The sequence below is a fragment of the Bos grunniens genome, chromosome 8 (genome assembly GCF_055505025.1).
Source record: "Bos grunniens cultivar Pamir isolate PY7600 chromosome 8, Bosgru_T2T1.0, whole genome shotgun sequence".
NCBI lineage: Eukaryota > Metazoa > Chordata > Mammalia > Artiodactyla > Bovidae > Bos > Bos grunniens.
In genome coordinates this window covers 35,640,281-35,662,640 of record NC_141172.1, presented here as the reverse complement: position 1 = coordinate 35,662,640, position 22,360 = coordinate 35,640,281, and the positions used below count along the sequence as shown (strand labels likewise).

At 38.0% G+C, this 22,360-nt stretch overlaps 1 long non-coding RNA gene across 1 annotated transcript in view; it reads left to right on the top strand.

Annotated features, from left to right (window-relative positions):
* LOC147366908 (uncharacterized) overlaps positions 1-22,360 on the top strand; it is a 1,139,839-nt gene that overhangs the window by 535,194 nt on the left and 582,285 nt on the right. Inside the window, exon 10 of the long non-coding RNA XR_015169575.1 lies at positions 2,873-2,943. This is a non-coding gene — a long non-coding RNA (uncharacterized LOC147366908). The remainder of the gene's footprint in view (positions 1-2,872; positions 2,944-22,360) is intronic.

The following is a 22,360-nucleotide window of genomic DNA, read 5'->3' as shown; positions in this document are numbered from 1 at the left end:
AATGTCAGAGGTACATAGACAAAGGGGAGAAAACAAAGTGTTCTTGGAACTAAGTTGATACTGAGTACTAGACAAAACTACAGAGAAGTGATTGTCCAGACTATGAAGGATCTGTAGTTTCACTCTGCTGGCAGCCTAGCAAGTCAGCCTGCTGTAGTTTCAAGGATGCAAGCAGGAAATACAAGACTCCTGTCTTAGAGACAAAGAACTTTATTATTCATGGCAATGGAAGCAGCATGAGCTTCAGGTTGGCATTGGTTCCCTTTTTTGCCCACCACTCACAGAGGTGAGGCAGAAGTTCCAGAAATGCAGCCCATGCAATGAGTTTGTGTGATAACTGAGGAACCTCAAGATTTTATTGTTGTTCAGTCACTCAGTTGTGTCTGACTCTTTGTGACCCCACTGACAGCAGCATGCCAGGCCTCTCTGTCCCTCACCATCCCCCAAAGTTTGCCCAAGTTCATGTCCATTGCATTGGTGATGCCATCCAGCCGTCTCATCCTCTGATGCCCTGTTCTCCTTCTGCCCTCAATCTTGCTCAGCATCAGGTACTTTTCCAATGAATCAGCTGTTGGCATCAGATGCCAAAATACTGGAGTTTCAGCTTGAGCATCAGTCCTTCCAATGAGTATTCAGGGTTGATTTCCCTTAAGATTAGCCCCCAAGATTAGGAAACCTAAATCTTTCATAGCAGGCTGCAAATAGACCCACCCAACCTCTCAATAGTCCTGTTGAGACCCATCTCAACCTCAATAGTCCCAGGGGAGATGTTACCTCTCTTAATACAGGACAATAAACAAACCTACCATTTCCTCCACAAGAAGGAACTCTCTATCTTTCAAGTCTCTTTGCTGTTTGAAGGTAGTCTGGAACAAAAGCTTCCTCTGTGTGCAAAAATGTGTGAAATTGTGAGAGATCCATGGAGACTTGCCTCCCAACAATATCCACCCCTTGTTTCTACTCCATCTTGGCCTCTGAGGAATTTTCCAATGTGTACATATACTCAATTTGAGAAGAGCTACTTGTTGACTAATATTTCTCTTGCCTCTTAAAGTAGGATCATAGCCTTAGGGAGGATCTTGGAAAAAGAAAGAGCAAGACTATATACCGGCCTGATAGGAGACAGTGGAATTAAATCATGGCCGTGAAGACATCTGCAGAACCTGCGGTGGAGAGAAGTCCATCGTGTGGTGTAGTGCCTGGCCTGTTGCTCTAGATGCACATATAAAATATGGGGGTGGAGGTTTGAGCATTTATTTCACCTGAGTTGTCCTAGGATTGCACATCTGCTGCACTTCCTTTTGTCTGTTGGAGTTTTTGCAGTGACAAATGGCCAGACATCAAACTTTCTGTCACTTATCCACCAGCACCAGCCCTCCTTTCTCAGTGTGAGATGACAAGGCTGCTGCTGCTGTTGCTGCTGCTATATCACTGATAGGTATTTTGCCAGCCATGGGTAAGGTTGTATGACAGTGTGGTGAGCCCAAGCTAATCACTCCTTCCAGTCCTGAATGCTAACTGCCTAGCACATGTCATTTGCAAGCAGAAAGTGATGAGCTGTCTAGCAAAAATCACCAGGTTCTGAATTTTCTTTCATTTTAAAGAATTAAAACAAAAAATTCAGATATCCAACATGGTTTTTAAGCTCTTTAATACTTAGATATTTTTTAAACACTGTTATTTACCAAACTCTTGTTTCCTTGCTCCAGCTTGCCCTCTCTTATCCTTCCTTTTATTTTCCTCTTTGTATTCTCAAACCTGCAGATGTTGAGTTACCTTCAGAAAGTGGCAGATACCCTTTTGAAATAAAGAGCCACTATGCCTCTCTTCACATTCCAAGTGGCAGACAGCCTAAGATTCCCTTTGCTGGCACCACTATCTGTCTGCTTTGGTACATGGTGGCAGACATTCGAAATATGGTGAATAAAAAAGCCTGTAGAAATCAAATTGTACTTGTGAAACAAAATGACAATAAAAACAATTCCCCAATCTTTCAAATGTCAGGCAGCTCAGTTACAGTTTTCAAGTTAGCGTCCACAACCAGCTCTGCCTTGATTGCAATTCTTCTTGGCTCTGGCCAAATAACACCTTCTATATAGAAAATGGCTTAATTATAATAACATTACCTGACATTACCCCCAATAAAATACAAAAGCAGGATGAAAAGATTTGCAGGATATAAGCTGTAGTGAAGTAAATGGCTCTCTATTGGTGATAGGTGGGTCACAGGCTGTAGTTTTTTGGCCTCTTGTCAAAATCCACAATTTTTATGAATGCACATATGCATCATTACTATTAACTACTTTCACATTAAAAGAAAAAGATCTCTTTTCATACTCTACCCAATATTAGTGAGTGAGTGATAGTTGCTCAGTCATGCCTGAGTCTTTGCAACTGAATATTAAAGCCATCATATTTAGAGTGGTGCGAACGTAGTGTATCATTGCAGTTCCCTTCACAATGGCTGCATACACAGGTTGGAAATCGGGTGTGCTGCGGTGTGAATTCCAGTTCTTCTACTCAGGGGCTTAATGTGAACTTGCAACAGTTGTTTAACCTCTCTAAGCCTTGATTACATCATATGTAATGTGGAAGTTAAAACAGCGATATCATTGTATAGTTGTAAAGAGCAAGTGAAATAAATCATGTGTAGTATGAGAGAGAAGACTGCTAGCTGACTACCAAAACTCATCCTCCCCTTTTTTGGGCCCAATACTAGACCTTGCTTTCTATTTTCTCTTGTGATTAGGGCTGGCCCTATGACTAAATTGTTTCCAATGGAATGTAAACAGAAGTAATATGTGCACTTCCGGGCCTAGGCCTTAAGGCATTGTACCTGTTGTCTCCATGTTCTCTTTCTTCTTTCTTCCAGGTAGAACCGGGACATAGTGACATGTTGTGTTTTGTCCATGAAGATGGAAAGATCCTAGACTCTAGATACTGGTAAGATACCATATATATATATTTTTTAATCCCTGGGCCCCTTATTGGTTCTTGGAGCAGGTACCTACCCTGGACATCTTGTTTGAGCTATTGCATTTTTGAATATCCTTGATAGAGCACTATAGTTGTTAGCCTAACTAGGTATCTAGTCTGTGTCGACTAAAAAATACAGTCACAACCTGAAAGTAAAGGGTTATTTTATTTGATGGAAATGTTTAGGACTCCAAGCCTGGGAGACAGCATCTCAGTAACTCTGAGAAAACTGCTCGAAGGAGGCAGGGGAGAAGTCAGGCTCTATACAAGTTTACAACAAAGGCAGCAGGCAGTCTGAACATTGAAGGTCAGGTATCAAGTTAGGGAATGTATCATTCTGTGTATGGGAAGCTGCAAGCCTCCGGGCTCACTGAATTCATTCCTTTCATATGCATCTCAGCTATCTGGGGCCAATCCTGTTTTCCTGTTGACCTTGCTTCTTGCATTGCCCCAGCTCCTCAGCAATCACCATGGAGGGTGGCGGCATCCCCTGAGTCACAGTTTTGGGAATCCTCATTCACATTTGGAGGTCAGAAATCACTGATGACTGTGACATTTCTTACTTATTTATATGGCAGGAGAAATTTTCATTTCACATTTGAGATCCAGCTAGTTATAGTTGCTCAAAAGCCATAAGTATTTTATCAGTTCCCTTATCAGACTGTTGTTTCTTTAAAGGAAGTGTTCATGTTTTAATGTTCTTTGCATCCTCTTCAGTGTTTAGCACAGGGCCCTGTGCATAGCAAATTTGTTACAGTTCTTTATTGAATAAATGCAGTTCCCTGAGATTGAATCATAGTTCCTAATATTCAGAGTTAAAATCCTAGTTGTCATGAATTCTTTTACTTTTCCCTTCATGTCTGAGCTTTGTGGTTTTCCTACTTCAAATACAGGCTATTTAGAGGCTGGAATTAATAATTTTTTATGATTCAGTTGTGGTAAACATGAGGTTGTGCTTGATAGCAGGATGTACCATGATCTGACATGATAAATCCTTCTTTAAAATTCAATAAACCTTTAAGGAAACTAGTAATTCCTTCCTCTAGATGAACAGCTTATATTATAGGTTACAATGACTGTGGTTTGCTAGAGAAATTAAGCAGGTAGTAAAAATGCTCAGGAAAGTTGCCATGAATTTAAAAGTAATCACTCGTAATTTAGAGTTCATCATCCTTGAGCACTATTTCATGAGCTTGGTTTAGGTCATTATTAAGAATGTGCTTCTTCTTGCATTAGAAACTAGATAAAAAAGAGATGGTGGTTTATGACTGCTATCTAGTTGATGAGATATTAAAATTTCACATCGTAGCAGGAACTCAAGAGGAAATATCTGAGAGAAACATATCCTTTCTAGGTATTTCCATAGTGTGGCTTCTGGTCTGGGTTGTAAATTGGCATGAAACCATTATCATTTTTTATAACCACTTTATGTGCCTATATGTGCTTAAGATACAATTAACATGGATGATCTTGGGGAACTGGTAGTTCATTGATTTTCAAACTTCAAATCACATAGGCCATGGATAAACCAATAGTGGGGAACTAGTTGGTTTCTACTTTCCTGAGGCAGATATCATCCTCTTTCCTGGCTATTTGTCTTAGAAAATTTACTTTAGGAGCCATTTGAGTTTAAATTCCAATTTTGACACTTTCTAATATGTGTCCTTGATAAAGTTACTTAGGCTTTTTGAAACTTAGCTTCCCAAAACACTAAAATAAAGATAGTAATAGTAATTACTTCCTAGTGTTATTGTGAAGACTAAATGAGATAATGTATGTAAAACTTAATAGTAATGCCTGGAACTTAGAAATTACTCAAAAGGGTTAATACATTTTACTTATTCAGAGCAGTGGTTCAGACCAGCATCAACATCAACTAGGAACTTATTAGAAATGCAGATTCCTGTAACTCAATCTAGATCTACTAAATCAGAAATTCTGAGAGTAAAGCCCAGCAATATGTATTTTAACAAGCCCTCAAAGTAATTCTGATGTGCTCTAAAGTTTAAGAACCACTTCCTTGTGCAAATGGTTTAACATTCCTGGATTTCCATTTTCTGTTGCTCAGAAACTATCCCCTTCTTTTCAAAAGAACATCCTAGTTTTCCACTATGGAAGTCACGTCTTCCCTATTCTCAGTCTTCATGGTTAAATGAGACTGATCTTTCTCTCAGTTTTAGGGTGGGATCTTTTCTAGCATTAAGCCAATCGGTGTATCCCATCCTCCAGGCCACAGTTATTACCTCAGGTATGAACATGTGATCTGATTCAGGTCAATCAAGTCATGTCTAGGAGTTTGACTGGAGTTTGGAAAGACAGAAGCTTTCTACCATTGGAGTTTTGAAGAGAATGATATAAACCTGGAGTTAATAGAGGAAAAGCATAAGCTGTCATGGAATAGGACCAAAACAGAGAACTTCAGAGTCAAAAGATGGTAATTCTTGATGACATGGATAAAATCCTTAGCCCAGCCATGCCTGGGGTCTTCCCCTGGACTGTTCATACACACAAGAATTAGACCTCTTTCCACCTGTTACCATATCTTGAACATGCATTCTTCTTTAAAGGAACAGGTTATATATGCTTTATAATAAGTTTGATTATAAACTATTTCATGAGCTTTTTGTAAAGAGCAGACTAAATCAAATCAGTGTATGTAAAACTATTGTGTAAGTCTGGGTCATCTGAGAAACAGACAGTAAAACAGGGTTATATACGTAAGAGGTTTATTAGGGGAATGACTTAAGGGAAAGTGGGTAAGGAGAGAAGCGTAGTTGGGAAAACCCTCAGAACATAGTGCAGGCGTGGCCCTTGTGGAGGGGAGAGGGAAGGACAGAGGGATGGGTGGAACACTCTTAGGCTGTAGCATAGTTCTACAAAAGCCCTTGAGCCTAAGTCCCCCACCAGAGGAGTTCCATCTCTCCAGAAATGGACCCACCTCAGTAGCCAGCCTTAATCAGTTGCTAGTTAAGAGCAGCTCATGGGAACCATGACCTCCGTGAGAAAGCAGTGGTGGATTTCACAGTGCAGCAGCTGAGGCCTAGATCAGTCATTCTCCTCACAGAGAAAGGTCTGAGAAACATCTTCATGACCATGACAAATGCCTTGGGCAGTATCTGTAACTAGTAGTGCTTCACTAGCTTATGACTTCCACCTAACCTATTCTTCTGAAAGAAGAAAACGAACATCCTTAAACCTCTTGCATACCTCTTCTGTTCTTTGTTTTAAGTATGAGTGCATCCTGGGTCTCTTTGAGCAGTCTCGTGTTCTAAATATTGTAGACTAAAAAAACAGAGCAAACTCTACTGGCCCAGTGGGGCAAAGTGCCACTCAGACGATGCCTTTAATGCATAACTGCCAGGCATAGTTAGTCAGTATTATACTTGATTTAAAATCAGCATAGCTTCGCTGAGAACATAGGATACTCCATCTCTCTTTTATTCGAATAGAGTATTATTTACAAACACCCTAACCCTACTTTCCTCTGATTCTGGACTTAATAGTTATGCATCAAGTTGAATGACTTTTAGGGGTAGGAAATACAGTTACAAATTCTTGGAAATCCACATGCAGCAAGATTCATCAGTCTATTTTTGTTCTTCCCTTTGGGTGAAGAGTTGAGGATTAGTAGCAGCCAGGTGAATCGTAAATATGTGATTTTTTTTTTTAATTACTCCATTAAATTTCTGAAGTTACATTAAGTGCTAAATGTGTAAGTATATTAATGTATAAGGGAGGGCTTCCTCCAGTGACCCACCCTCAGTGACAAGAATATATCCCATAGCACATGTTCAGTTTTCAGTTCTCTGAGCCTGGGTTTTGAAACCTCTCTTTAAAAGCTCTTGACAGTTGTAACAGTTTGGAAGTGAGCCAATCCAGTTTCCTTTTCTTGATTTTCTTTATAAACTTATTTTTTAGAGTTTCTGAAAGACTCATTCAGGCTCACCTTGTCGATACTCAGATGCTCTAATCATGTTATAAATGACCCACCTCTGGCTGTGGTGAATGATAAAAGTTTCTGCACAATGAACTGGAATAAACTAGCATTTAGGTGAAACTGAGGAGGGCAACATCTATATACAGCCCTAGAGGAGAGGGACTTGGGTATCCTAGACCAGGACACAAGCTAGTGTTGGAAATTGTGTTCCAAAGGACAGGAACTAAAGCAGGATTCAAACACGTGACAGTACTTGACTGGGAGAGCGATAGGGGCAAGCCAAGTCTGAGCCCATCAGGTTATGGTAAGCCAAGAAGCAACACTAATAGGTCCTGAAACAAGACGGAATAAGGGTTTCCAATCTAAGAGTTCACAGCAGAGTGGAGATAGGGTTTAGAGAGGCAGCAGGTGAGGTATGAGCAAGCAGGATCTAGGGGTTTGCCGTGACTACCTTAGAGTATCTTTAGCTTGTCATTTTATTAATTAATGAGTCTGTGGCACCAAGTATTTGGGTTTCCTTAAAGGGCCAGAGCCAGTCAGGTGTACGACAGAGGTGTTGCCCCATATTAAGTTAAACCTTTAAGTCAAACTGGTGTGCGGACAAATTCAAATTTCATATCAACTTGTTAATTCCAAGAGTTTGGATCTGAGAGAATTGAATCAGGATGCAGTTTTAAAGTTCCTGGTCAGATACAGTTTTTGCTTTTTTCTTATTATTGAAATTTTTGTTGTCTATCAAGAAGGATCATGTAAAAATTATTAAAGAGATTTCCAGCAAAATCTACTCTGAAGCTGGCACAGAGTGCTTACTTTTGGCTTTTCCTAGGTAGTATAAGTAGTAAAGAGGAGTAGTTTAAGAGCATGAATCCTGGAGCTAATGCACCTCACTTTGAATTTTTGCTAATTACTAACTATGCATGACTTTGAGAAAGTTTTCTAACCTCTTTGTTCCCCTGTTTCTGCATCTGAAAACTAAGAATAATAGCAACACCTATGCCAAAGAAATGTTGTGAGGATTAAATGAATGAATACAGGTGAAGTTCTTAGAGTGTACCACATAGTCAGTGCTCATTAGTATTAGCTATTACTATTATTCATTTATAGAAACTGGGACATTTTGAATAGAACATTCAAGGATTTTTAGACATTTTAAAAACACTGAATTCTTGCTTCAAATTAAAAATTAATGGTAAACTCAACACATGATAGGTAAACATGATACTTCTCCAGTTAGTGCAAGAGATGATGAGCTCAGAGCCGTACCCATTCAGCTCTTTGTGTGATATCATGAGATTCAAGGGCATGAAGAGCACAGCTTGAAAACTGCTGAACTAGAATTGTTCAGATCCTACTTTCTAGGGAGGACCGTATTATTATCTGTCTGGGTTCACTTTGGTTCCAGGAATGGAACCTACAATACCTGGGAGAGTTTTAATGGACATTTGTGGATAGATCTAGGACAGAATGAGACTCATTTGATACATGGCTATACCCACATTCATGTTGTGGTTGTGTGGCACAAATAACCACACACTGCATAGAATTGTTCCAAAACACAGTAGGAAGTTGGTACAGGAAAGAGACCTATATTTGTGTGAATACACCGTACACACACACACATATACAAGCTTATTAATAAGACTGTGATGTAGACAGTACAGGCTTAGAATAGGTTTTGGAGTGTCTTTGTGAGATATTTCCCCAATTCATTCAGTCAAGAAATACTGAGCCTAGTATGTGCCATTTACTATTTTGGATACAGGTTTTATAGGAGTAAACCTAACATAAAAATCTCTGCCCTCATGGAGCTCACCTTCTGGGATTATTGCAATACATCTGTATCTTCTCAACCCCTTAGATTGAGCAATTCTAGGCTTGGGGAAGTTTCCTCCAGGTGTGGTTTAGATAATGATAGGCTAAATCGAATCACAGACTAGTGCATTGGAATGACTCTTCAGAATATTATATCAAAATCCTTTATCTTACAAATGGAGACATAAAGGCAGGCAGAATTTAAATGCTTTGCCTAAAGTTCACACTGCGGTGGTGTACACCAAAACCCAGATCACCTGTTCGACATTTGTACCATAGCACAATCAGCACCCTTTATCCAGCCTCATCCCTGTCTCTCACAGCATGTCTACCAACCTGTCCTTATTTCCTTTTCTCATGGGTGGGTCTTAGAATCAGGTTCAAAATTCCTTGATGGCAAAATATGGAATATTTAGATTAATCAAAACCTGGGTACTACCCAGTTTTCACTTTCTCACAGGCTGCTTTTCAAAGTTTGTCTCTCAAACTTTTATATCAGCACTTATCTCATGGCCATTCATTCTCCCTTAAAACCGGGCTTCTTTTACAATCTTTTCAGCCTTGCTTCAGTGCCATTTCAGTTTATTTGTCCAGTAACTAGCATGTACTTCCTATAGCCATCTGCTATAATTTGGCTGATACATTAACTTGTTCACTCACCTCTTCCATGAACACGTACATATCTAACACATAATCCCTAAATACAGTTCATATTTTATAAAATCTGTGCTTTGCCAACAAAATAGCAAGATGTCAACTTCGGATTTGTCATTTATTCATAAAATATTAATAAAAACCAAGAACTTTATTGGGCACAGAGAATGCAAAGGTGAAGAGGGTTATTCTTTGCTCCCAAAGAATTCAGAGTCTAATAAGAAGAGACAAATAAATACATATTTACAATCTGATGTAATAAATGCTAAAGGAGCTACTGGAACACAAAGGAAAGAGAAACGAAAAATATAAGCAGGAAGATCTTCATGGAGGAGGAGTCACTGACTCTGACTCAGGAGACTCAGTAGGATTGTCCAGGCAGAGGGGACAGGAACAGGGAGACATTTCACTTAGAATAGCATGTATATTCACATATGCGTGCAAAATGGCATGATGTACTTGAGAAGCTGTGAATCGTTTGAAGTTTTTTTTTTTTTTTTTTAATTTAAGAACCTTGAGCCCTAAGGTAGTTAAAATTAAGACTGTAGATAAGACCTAATGGAGTTCACCAAAGATTTGGACTTTATTCCAGACAACAAGAAATCTCAGAAAAGTTCAAGGCAGTGAATGATATATTTAGATCTGGAAATGGTGGCAAAAATGACAGGCATTCAAGTGTGGAGCAGTAAAGGGATTGGAAGCTATTGAATTGGAGTGAAGAATATGTGTTAGACACAACAGAGTAAAGGTTGCTAACTGACCACCATAGAGTTCTAAGTTGTGATTCATGTTCCTTGTGCAGTGGAAACTCATATTTGAAAAAAAAAATCAAATTAGATGCCATATGATCAGATTTCACATAAAAATCTGGATTTCCATAATTAAAAAAAAAAAACTTAGGAAGTATGCAGGCAGTTGGCTAGAGTCACAGTTGCTCCCTGTAGAGCAGGCCTGCATGTCTGGTCACCATAGTCTCCAGGTATCCCTCTTATACCTGTAATACTGGAATGTAGTGTCAGTAACCACAACCACTGAACGTGTATGTCATTTGAAGATACTCTGCCAACAGAGCCTCTCCTGAACTTAGAGTCAGTTGCCACTCTCATTGGAATTCATGTTATAGTGGACTGTGGACACGGATTTCTCTGTTGAAAGCCATAGCATTTCCCTGAAATCTCCTGATTTCATAGGCATCTTTAAATTCAGTCTTCTTAACTGTAGCTTGATTCTAGTTCTAGAGTGGTTTAGGGTGAATGTCAGAGGCCTTTTCTTAACAAATAAATTACTAGGGATTCCTGCTATATAGCAAATTAAATAATAGAAAGGTGTTTGCAATAGTAGATCAGTCACAGATCCAGATGCCATGAAGGATACCAAAGATACAAGACTGATTACTAGCCTTCTCAAAAATTAACAGTCTAATTATTAATAGAAACCATTTCTAACCTACTAGCTGAAGTTGCCTCTTGTTCATAAGTCCTGCTTCTCTGGTTACATACTTGATAAATGCCTTCTAACCAGTGGAGTACCATTTAGTGCATTGGAATTCCTACCTTCTCTATGGCACCCAAGGCCTGAAAAAAATTTCTACAGCTTTCAAGGGAATGGAATCTCTCAGCAGAGAACATCATCTAAACTAGATCAGGGCAATCTTTTCACACCTGGACCCTGGCTGTTCGCTGCAGAGTACCAGGGCATTTGTTGTAAATGAGGGAATTCCTTTCAGCCTCTGGGAAGTTTGAGCAGAGAGCAGTCAGTATGTCCCTGTGAGCAAGATCAGAATTGCTAATTTAAATAAAAAAAAATGTTATTTATTCTCCTTCTAAATTATAGCTTTAGAAGATAGTACAACAGAGTTATTAGTGCCTTGTTTTTCTTAATGTTCTGCAAATTTATACATCTACTGAGACTACAAACACTCTCACTAGCAATAAGAATAAATTATGGCAATAAACATAATATACAGTGACCTAATAGGAAAAATGATAATCCCTTTAAATGTCACATGGTAGCATTTAATTTACATTTAAAAGGCAGTTAGTATGAGTAATTATAAGTTAATTAAATATTGATTATTCTAAGAGCTCTATTGTGACTTAGGATCTATGCATTGTAGGATAAATCTGGCTGATTTGAAATAAACTTAAAATGACATTGGTAACTACTGTGTAATTACATTTTATGTTTATTAAATGTAACAACAAGCTGAATATTTATGATGAACAAATCAAATACCATAGTAAAACATCAATATTGGTTTCTCAGTACCTACTCTTATTATGTAAGTGCTTATACTTGTCTAAGTTTGTTTGTTTAACTGTCTCTTTATGCTCAGTTTTCTTTGCATAACAATGTAGTATTGATATTTACAAGAGAAACTCCATGTATCCTGTGTACCTTTTGCATTGTGCCTGTTGATATTCTCAAATGCAATCAATAATAAACATTTACTTCACTTAAAATGTTCCTTGAAATACTTATCTTATTTCAAAGTTTATGTTTATGAATTATACAATCAACTAAGTTATCACTCCTCTCTGGCCTCTTACGAGAAGGGTGCCATCAACAGAAACCAGCTAAATCCAAATAAAATTCATCCTTCCTCTTCCATTGGGTATCCATTGTTAATAGTAAATGCATTTTTGAGAAGGTTTCTATCTTTTGAGGGAAAACATGGGATTTGCTACTTAGAGCAAGGTGATGTTTCAGAAATTTCTTTAATAATCTTCCAGACTTTGCCATGGTAACTTTTCATTTATTTTCACTCTTCTGTCCATCTATATATCCATTCATCCATTCACATATTCATTCAAATGGCTATTTAGTCAATAAGACATCATGAGCAATTCTGCATAAGAATGTTAGTAAATTTGGTCTTTTGTCTCTTTTCCTGGAAACCCAACTTTGTTGATGTGGAGTCTAGGTCAGTATATTGCTGGAACTGAGAATATAATGTGCCTACCAGATTGGTTTTTTTTTTTGTTTGTTTGTTTTTTACATAATGGTGCTGTGTTTTGTTGTGGTTGGGTTTCTGAAAGAGAAGCCTTTTAACATTAAAATGTTAGATTGAAATGAAACATTAAATGATAACTAAATATTGTCAGGTCAGTTGAATGTTGTTAACTGTGGATATTATAGTATATTGGAAAAAGCTGGATATGTGCTTTCTGATCCTTTACTATAATCTTGAATGCAGTTTGTCTATGATGAATCCTCTGCTTTTCATTTTTTTCAAACCAACTTCCCAAGCTGCTAGGACCACTGTGTGCTCAGAATTTTCCAAGTGCATCTCCTTTCTTGAAACAGTAAATCTCATCTCCTGCTTTCAAAAACCTCCTGGTCACCTCCCCCTGCTACGCATTTAAACTTCCCACTACTCCCCAAAGGACTTCCTTAGAGGCTCAGTGGTAAAGAATCTGCCTGCCAATGCAGGAGGCCCTGGTTCAATCCCTGGATCAGGAAGATCCCCTGGAGAAGGAAATGGCAACCCACTCTAGTATTCTTGCCTGGGAAATCCCATGGACAGAGGAGCCTGGTTGGCTACAGTCTGTGAGGTCACAGAAGAGTTGGACATAGCGACTAAACAGCAAATAACACGACTCCCCAGTACAGTCTCAGCAACTCTCTCTTTTCTGTCTTCCTATCAAATCTTTTAAGATTATTAGTCTAATCTTGGCTCTGTAAGTTGCTGTCTACATTTGTACAAATCACTTAATCTTTCTGAATTTCAGATTGTTAATCTGTAAAATTGGGAGAGGGGGTGCAGGGCAAGGGTGAGGAAATGCATGAAATATCTCTAAGTTCACTTTTCAGTTCTGAGCTTTTTTTCTCCTTTGATTCTATGTTGAATCCCATCCTGATGTGAAGAGCTGACTCATTTGAAAAAACGCTGATGCTGGGAAAGATTGAAGGCGGGAGGAGAAGGGGACGACAGAGGATGAGATGGTTGGATGGCATCACCTACTCAATGGACATGAGTTTGAGTAAACTCTGGGAGTTGGTAATGGACAGGGAGGCCTGGTGTGCTGCACTCCATGGGGTCGCAAAGAGTCGGACATGACTAAGCGACTGAACTGAACTGAACTGAATCCCATATCCTTCATGATGCCTTCCCCAGTCCTGTTCTCACACTCTAATTTCACTTCTCAACTCTTAAAGCACTTGCAGCACTTACTACATAGTTATTGAAATACGCATTTTCTTATATCATTCTTTTTTACTTTGTGAAGTTTTCATACTATAATAGCTCTCTGAATGGACTGTAAGCTTCTCTAGGGCCGGAACCACTATTTAGGCTTCTTGATGTGCCTTTCGCCTATGTCAAAGAATCTAGCATAATCATTTGATCAGAGTAAATGCTAGCTGCATACTTTTTATAAATTATTGATTGAGAAAAAGAATGAATGGTTCTACTGTACCAAGGTACACATGAGCTGAAACAATCCACTTATTTATCTAAATGCAGATCAGATATTACCTCCTCTATATGACTGTAATTTGTTCATCTTTTTATTCCCAGCTCCTAGCACATAGCCAGTGTTCAATAAAGGTTGGTTCAAAGAAGGAAAGAATGAATGAATGAATATCCTCTTCTTTCAAAGCTTTTATTAGCCACTAAGTTTATTGAAAATAGTTTTACATTTTATTCTGTGCACCAACAAATCACCTTTCAAATCTGAGCTTTTTATCTAGGCATGTAAATACTCCCTTTCAAAGTACATTAATCTTTATAAGCTTTTATTATTATTATTATGCTGTGAATTCCAATTCTTTGCTTTCTCTCAGCAGAGTCTCTGCCCTTGTCTAATCACATCTGCAAGTAAGCAAATATTGGCAAAAACTCATAAAATCTTATTAATCCCTTTGGGCAAATGATGTCAAACTCAGTGGCCACTATTGCCATTTATAACTATGAATCACAAATTTGCATTGCCTCTGGACACCATAAATGGCTTGTCTTATAAAATGTGAATAAAAACCATGCTTCCATTTCATAAGAAGGGTCAACATGAATAATCAGCTCAAAATAAGGCTTTAAAAGCATTTTGATGTTAAAGGTTGCTTATCAACGCTCACCTCCTGAAAGTAACATGTAATTTTTACTTATTTAGTTCTACTTCATATTTTTGGTTGCTTGTAAAAATCATACTGTGTAGCAAGGAAAGCTAAAATGGCTTCTTTGAAGAATAGACAATCAGTTATGATTTTTGACTGAGAGTAACAGAGACTGTGTCTAAAAGGAGGGAATTTATTGTCTGGACATGGAGGATTCACAGGGACTCTGGAGTGCTGAGGAATGGGGCTTGAAGATAGGTAGGAACCAAAGAGGCAGGAACCCGACAGCTATCTCAATAATCTGAACTGTTGCCATTGCTAAAAAGAATGAACTTAAAATATTCCCCCAATACTTGAGCCACCATGCAAGAGTTCTCTATCTTTTTCAGTTTCTTTTGTATAAGAAAGTTGCCTAGAATTATACTGCCTACAATGCAATGGGGAAAGGATGATATCCCAGTAGTAAATCAGGAAGCTATTTTAAAGGGAAATGCATATTGAGTGGCTTTAAAGTGATGACTATCCACCACAGTTAGTACATAATAATATAGGCTTATGTTCACTTAGTATATTGTTCATTCAGTCAGTCAATTAATATGATGCATGTCTACTGTATCTAACTACTGAGCAGACAGCTTGGCCCCTGACCTTGAGGAGGATACCATATAGCACCTAAGAGAAACCTATAAAGAATATGCACAGTACAGTCTGATTAGGATCGTAATGAATTATAGATAAAGTGATATGGAAATTCACTGAACAGAAGCTATGAAAGGCTGTGAGGGAGAGGAAAGAGTATTTACTATGGAATCATTGCAGGTGGGTTTGATTATCTATCCTGGTATCTAACAGCTTTTTAACTTCAGAAAAAAATCACTTATTATCTCCAACACTCAGTGACCTCATCTGTAAAATGAGAAAGATAAATGGTCCCTGTAGGATTGAAAGAACTAAATGAGATTGCATATATTTTAGCATTTAGTACTTAGCAGGTATTTGATAAGTGATTATTGATTGATTCATTCATAACAAAAAATGTTGCTGGCTTCAGCTGCACCAAGAGGAGATACTGGAAATGGATCTTGAAGAGCAATGAGTATCTTTATTTCAATTTATGCAAAAGTGTTTCAAAAGGACATATATATATATATATATATATATATATATATATAAATTGAATTTTTGCTTTGTGAGCTGACAGATGAAACTACTGTTTCATCATAACTAGTCATAATTATGCCACAAGTAGTCATATAACATGAACCAAAGCAACTGAAAGAATAAAAATTAGTATGAGAAAAAAAAAAAGATTTTGAAAAAATAAGTAGAAATTCTTCCAGGCAGAGGGAAAGGACATTTTGAGCACATGCAAAGATGAAGTGATATAAGGCATGGGGATCTCTGGAGAGGTGGTGAGAAGGTCAGCAAAGATGGACTGTGAAGATTTAGGGCAGCGTCAGGTAAAGAGAAGACAGTGATGGAGATAGTTGATAGAAGATGTAGTTCAATGTGAAAAGTTTGGATTATAGCAGTCAAGTGCTTTTCAAAATGTGATCCCTATGCTTCTTGCATTAAACCCAACAGGATTACTTCTTAGAAATACAGCTTCTGAGGTCCCAACCCAGACTTCTTGAATCAGAATCTCTGAGAGCAGGTTGTGAAGAAACTACAGTTTTTACAATCTACCTGGGGGATTTTAAGATACCTTATAGTGTGAGAACACCTGTTAATAGAAAGCCAAGGGAAATGTTTAAGTGGGTAATCATGAGAAAAGGAGAGATTAAGACTCCATACACTGTGTCACTGTGTTTCTTTTTCTTTAGGAATTTGGAGTATATTTTATTCAATATATTCATCCATGTAGGATTTTGATATTGCTGAGTTAAACTTAACACATATGAGACAGATTCACTACTGGGATATACCAAATAATGGTATTCTCTTTTTATAGCCAAGAATCAGACTAGACTATGAATGATTCTGTAGCAAATAAAATAGAGCAAGATGGCTGATAATAAAAATGAACACTTTCTAAAAGCATTTAACACTCAAGGAGATGGAGCAGGGAGAAGATGTATGCTTTTGAAATGGGAAGAGGGGTGGGAGAAAAGGAAAAAGGAAACAGCATACATTTTCAGAGTTATGGTAAATGTCACAGAGAATTCAACAATTTTCTTTGCAGAATTTAGAAAATGAGTGCACATAATTCCAACTGGGTGATATCACAGGGAATTTGAAAAGTACCCTGAGGCAATTCAGGGAGCTGCTTTTATATTCAAGCTGAATGAAAGAAACCATCCATATTTCAACTAGGCATGCATACACACACGCGCGCACACCCAATGACTGCATGCAAATGCACACCACAAAAGCACTTCATCACAAAAATATACTCTTAGGCTGAAGGTGCAGCAGGTAGGATTACCTTGTGGATGCCCTCTATCCATCTACCCAGTCCCCAAAGTCAGGACTCAGATTTTAAGCCAAAATGATCAACCAGCTGCAATTCAACCTCAGACATTTTTGGGGGGAGTTGAATAGATAAACAATGTCAGTTCCTTGTTTTTCTGACTTAAAGCCTTACAATTACATAAGCACAGACTTCTGTGGTGTTTAGATGTCTATTTGCAGAGAACTGCATTGAGGAACAGCCTGTAATTTCTGGCAGCCTTGTGAATAAACAACACGCTAGAGGCTGAACTCCTCTGAACCAGTTCCTTGCTTTCCTTCACTTGCTAAATGCAGATCAGTAAGGAAAGGAAAGGAAACTGGTAACATGTCTAAGAGATTATGGAGGGTCATGTTAGGTAAACCAAAGGGAAAAAAAAACAAACTGCCCATCATCTGGGAAGCAATTTCAACACATAATAGCATGAAGAAAAGGGATGATATTTCTGAAGCTGAAAGACAAACACGTACTTCCACGTCCATGGAAATTTGGGCAATAGAAGTGAGGGATGTCAGTAAAGAACCCAAAATGGAGCTCTAAAGGGTTATTGTTGGTTGGGTTCATTCATTCATCCATCCATTCAGCTAAGATTTATTTAACCATTACTATTATCATGCTCTGTGCAAGGTGGTAGGGATACCACAATAAACATGAAATAGTGCCTTTCATCAAGGTGCACACATTTCTATGGGAGAGAGAGATGTGGAAAAAATATTTATAAAATAGTGTGTATAAATGTAACTAAAAGCACACAAATAGTGGTTAAGGGCATTAAAAAAAAACCCAAGAGAAACAAAGTACTTCAAACCGTATGTGTATGCAACAGAAAAGAAAGAGCAAAGAAAGTCCATAAGAATGTTTGAGGGGAAATTATTAATAGTATGATGTTCTGACCAGCTTTTATGAAGTATCTGGAACTTGCTTGATATATTACCACTTACATAACATTAACTTGATCATGTTGCATTCAGCTAGAACTTGAGTTCTGAAGATAAAACAATGTGACAGTAATGTAGCTAGAATGACACATGTCCTGGCTGCTGCTCTCAGGATGAAGTGGGGAAAAATGAAAGCAAAATGTGTGATCAGGACCTTCACCTCTCTGAGTCAGAAAGTTTTAGAAACTGAAATCATCTGCTTAATTGGAGTAACTTCATGATTATATCCTCTCTTCTCACAGTCCAAGAAATGAAAAGTTGTAGAGTAGAATCAGCTCAAATTAAGCCTTAAGCTTTGGAATATATGATTTCTTTGTTTTGTTTTACTCATTCAGAAGATAGTAGATGAGCAGAAGGAACTGGCATTTATTGAACACCTACTTTGCATTTGGTTCTATGTCTAGGGCTTAATATAATTTACCTTATATATTAGCTCTGTGGAGGAGGATCATGGAAATGACAATATTTCATAGTGATTCCTGGATTCAAATCTCAGTTCCTCAACTTATAAGTTGTATGATCCTGGTCAAGGTACTTAACCTCTGGACCTCAGGTTTTTCATCTGAAAGATGTTTGTATTAAAAGAACCTTTCTCAGTAATTGTTATGACCATTAAATTATTTAATATAAAATACCTGGAGTAATACCTGACTCAAAATAAACACCAACAAATGCTAGCTACTCTTCCAACTTTTAGTACTATATAATATTCTGTTTAGTTGATCCTCTGGGGAAAAAAAGCTCTTTCATTTATTTTAAAAATTAGCATACTAAAAATATAAGGAATACAATTTGGTAAAATGTAGTGACAATGAGTTTACAATAAGCATCTTGATTAATGGTGAAATGTGAAAAGCTTTTTCTCTGAGCCCAGGAAGCAGAAAAGAAAGCCTTTTACCATCACCATTATCTAAAAATGTACTTGATATCCTAGGCTGGACGTTAAGGCAAGAAGAAAAGAAAGGCATAAGGACAAAAAGGAAAAAGTAAACTGTCACTATTCATAAGTAATGTGATGATATATATAAAAAAATCCAAGAGTTATTGGAATTAAAAGTGGGTTTATCAAGGTTGCCAGATACAAGATCAATATACAAAATGAGATTTGCCAAAGGTTAGAAGTACACTGTAAAATCTCCTTTTAACTTTTCTCTTTTATTAACTCTTTCATTCACCCATATAAGAAATATTTTTAAGAACCAACTATCTGTCAGAGTCCTCCTACCTTACTGCAGAGTCTTAGCTTTCTGGAAAATCCTTAGTTTCCCAGCTGTTCAGCAAAGTATTGCCAATAACATGCCTAGTCCAAAATCCTATAAAGCTAGGAGTGGCTTGGGCAGATTCTGGAGATCCTAGAAGCCTTGGCCACATAGAGTATCTCTCCTCTTATCTAGAGCCGCTGAGGGATTATGGGGGGTTTGCACATGAGAGCAGAGAAGCAGGCAAACATCTTCAGGATGAGTTAGCACAGTACTCAGAGGAGGAGCTTTTCTGCACAACTTGCTTAGGAAGTACTTCCTTAATGATGTGTGTTTTTGTTTTTGTTTTTTTTTTTCTTTATTTTTTATTACAATATATTCGATTTACCATGTTGTATTAGCTCATTAGTTTCTGGTGTATAGCAAAGTGATTCAGATATATGTGTGCATATATACACACACACATATATGTTCTCTTTCATATTCTTTTCCATTATGGTTTAGTATAGAATAGTTCCCTGATGATATACAGCAGGTAGGATCTTGTTTGTCCATTCTCTATATGATAGTTTGCATCTGCTGATCCCAAACTCTCCATCCATCCCTCTCCTACCTCACCCACCTTGGGAACTACAAGTCTTTTTTCTATGTCTGCGAGTCTGTTTCATAAATAAGTTCATTTGTGTCTTATTTTAGATTCTACCTATAACTGGATATCATACTGTATTTGTCTTTTTCTTTCTAATATATGTAATCTCTAGGTTCTAGTATGGTAATCTCTAGGTTCATCCACCTTCCTGCAAATTGCAATATTTCATTCTTTTTTATGGCTGATTAATATTTTATTGTTTAATGTTGTGTTTTTAACTGTGGGTGGCAACCTGTAAGTGGGTCAAAAAAATAACCATATCGCATATATATATGTGTGTTATTTTCTGCATTTTTGAGCTTTTAAAAATATTTTACTTAAAAATACCAAGGTTTTTGTTTTTAGGCATGTAACATTGGTACCTTGTACCATTTTTAGAAAGAAGAATCCAGATCCTGTGGGCTCTCAGCTGTCTGAACACCTTCAATTTTAGGTGTCCTACTGGGGGACAGAACCAAGTTTAGGGAGCTAATACCAGAAGAAACAGGGAGGATAAATATGCTATGAGTGAAAGCAGCCACGTATAGAAATATTATCTCAAGAAGCATCAGTGAAACCTGGGAAGATGCCTTGTCGCTATGTTGTGCAGTTCACGCAAAACAAAGACCTGCTTTCTCAGCGTTTATAAAAGGGACTAGTTCTCTCAGAAGGAACATGGAGGAGAACTGATTAATAAGGTACAGTTGTCCTCTCTAGTGAAGTCTTTAATATTCCTTTAGTTTCTGGGATCTGTGATGTTTCATCCATCTTAACATTGTCAAACCAACATCAAAATGGGGATATAAACGTGTACTTGAATGCCTTTTACAAACCAAAAACTTAAAAATCCTTGATCTCATGTAATCTATATACTTATCCTGTACAGAATATATTATTCTCCTTATTTACAAATGTGTAGCTGATAGCTCAAGGTCACTGGGTTAATAGGCAATACATGCAAGAGTTACTCCAGGACTAGCTCCACAGTAGCAGCAGAGGACACTTTCCTCTCTACATCATACTTCCTGTCTAACTGCAATTAGAGCATCCAGTTCACTTTCTTTTGATATTGTTTATTTATATTCTTACTTTGATTCAGACTTGCAAATTTTCCTTTCTCTGTATATTTGGTTGTGGTCTTACCATGGGACTGGTAGTCCCAAAGTTTCTTCAGTTCAGTTCAGTTCAGTTGCTCAGTCATATCCAACTCTTTGCGACCCCAAACTCCATACTACAACACTTACCAGTGTGATTCTCTTCCTATAGCCTATAAACATCCTCAGGTCTCCCTAACACTAAAAATTATAATCTTCTCTTTAATCTGAGTCTTTCTCTTTCCCTTCATTTTCAGCCAGAGTTTTTGTTGAAGGATTGTCATTATCACCAATTACTCTCTTCTCACTTAATCTTCAGTTCAGTTCAATTCAGTCGCTTAGTTGTGTCTGACTGACTCTTTGCGACCTCATGAACTGCAGCACACCAGGCTTCCCTGTCCATCACCAACTCCTGGAGTCCGCCCAAACCCATGTCCATTGAGTCAGTGATGCCATCCAATCATCTCATCCTCTGTTGTCCCCTTCTCATCCTGCCCTCAAACTTACCCAGCATCAGGGTCTTTTCCAATGAGTCAGCTCTTCACATCAGGTGGCCAAAGTATTAGAGTTCTGGCTTCAACATCAGTCCTTCCAGTGAACACCCAGGACTGTTTTGAAAAATCAAAACAAATCTTTGAAATCTTAGTTTTGAAGACTGACTGCCTTAAGAACTGGCATTCTTTATCACTTGAACCAAATAACGTTTCTCCACAGAACATGCAGTTTTGTCTAAAAAGAATAATGTGGTGTGTAGCTCCATTAATTCTTCACTCTATTTCTCCATCTTCCAATATTCAGAACCAGAGTGTCCTCTTGGCAGATTATCAAAACTTTCTTGTTTATTTCTGGCTTTGTACTATTTTCCCATTTTACTCATCTTGCTGTATTTGGTCTGTGTTGATGTCAGGTGAACAAAGGGGTGCCTTGGGCACACAGCAGAGAGGTCAGTTCAGATCTGTCTGGAACTGAGTGTCCTTCATTCCAGTCATGGCATGCTCTCATTGCACTGCCAGTGTCCATAATGCTCACCTTTCTGAGGATGTGCTTAGCCCCTTGCCAGGAGGGAGGTATGACCCTCCTGGGATAGTGGATAGGTGGATAGTAATTGTGGAGAGTAGGCAGCATCTTCAGCTATGCCTTGATTATCTCAGCCAACTCAGACATTACTTTCTGATAAAGCAAGTGCTCACTCTGGATTGGGACTCTTTCCCAGAGCAGACTATTTTATAGCCATCTATCAGGATATCAATAAGATATTGGAAGGATACTTGTGTTTTTGAGACCTAAGCAGTAGGAGCTGAAATGCTTGTCCATTAGGAAATGGAGCTGCCGGTCTGCAGCATGAAATGGAATCTCAAAGGCACTGTTGCTGGCAGGTGCTTCAATACGAGAGAGGTAATTGTTGCAGTATTGATTTTCCTGGGTCTCCTGTTATAGCAAACAGTCCTCTTAATCTGCAAGAGCTCAAGTAAATGCTTAACATCCCATTGATGTCGAGTGTCCACTTCTTGCTTTGGGATCTTGAGGCATTGTTTCCCACAGTGCATGAGATTGTTGTAAAGGTTTCATTTCAAAGTGTTCCGATGTGCCTTGTCATAAATAAATAAATTTAACAGTG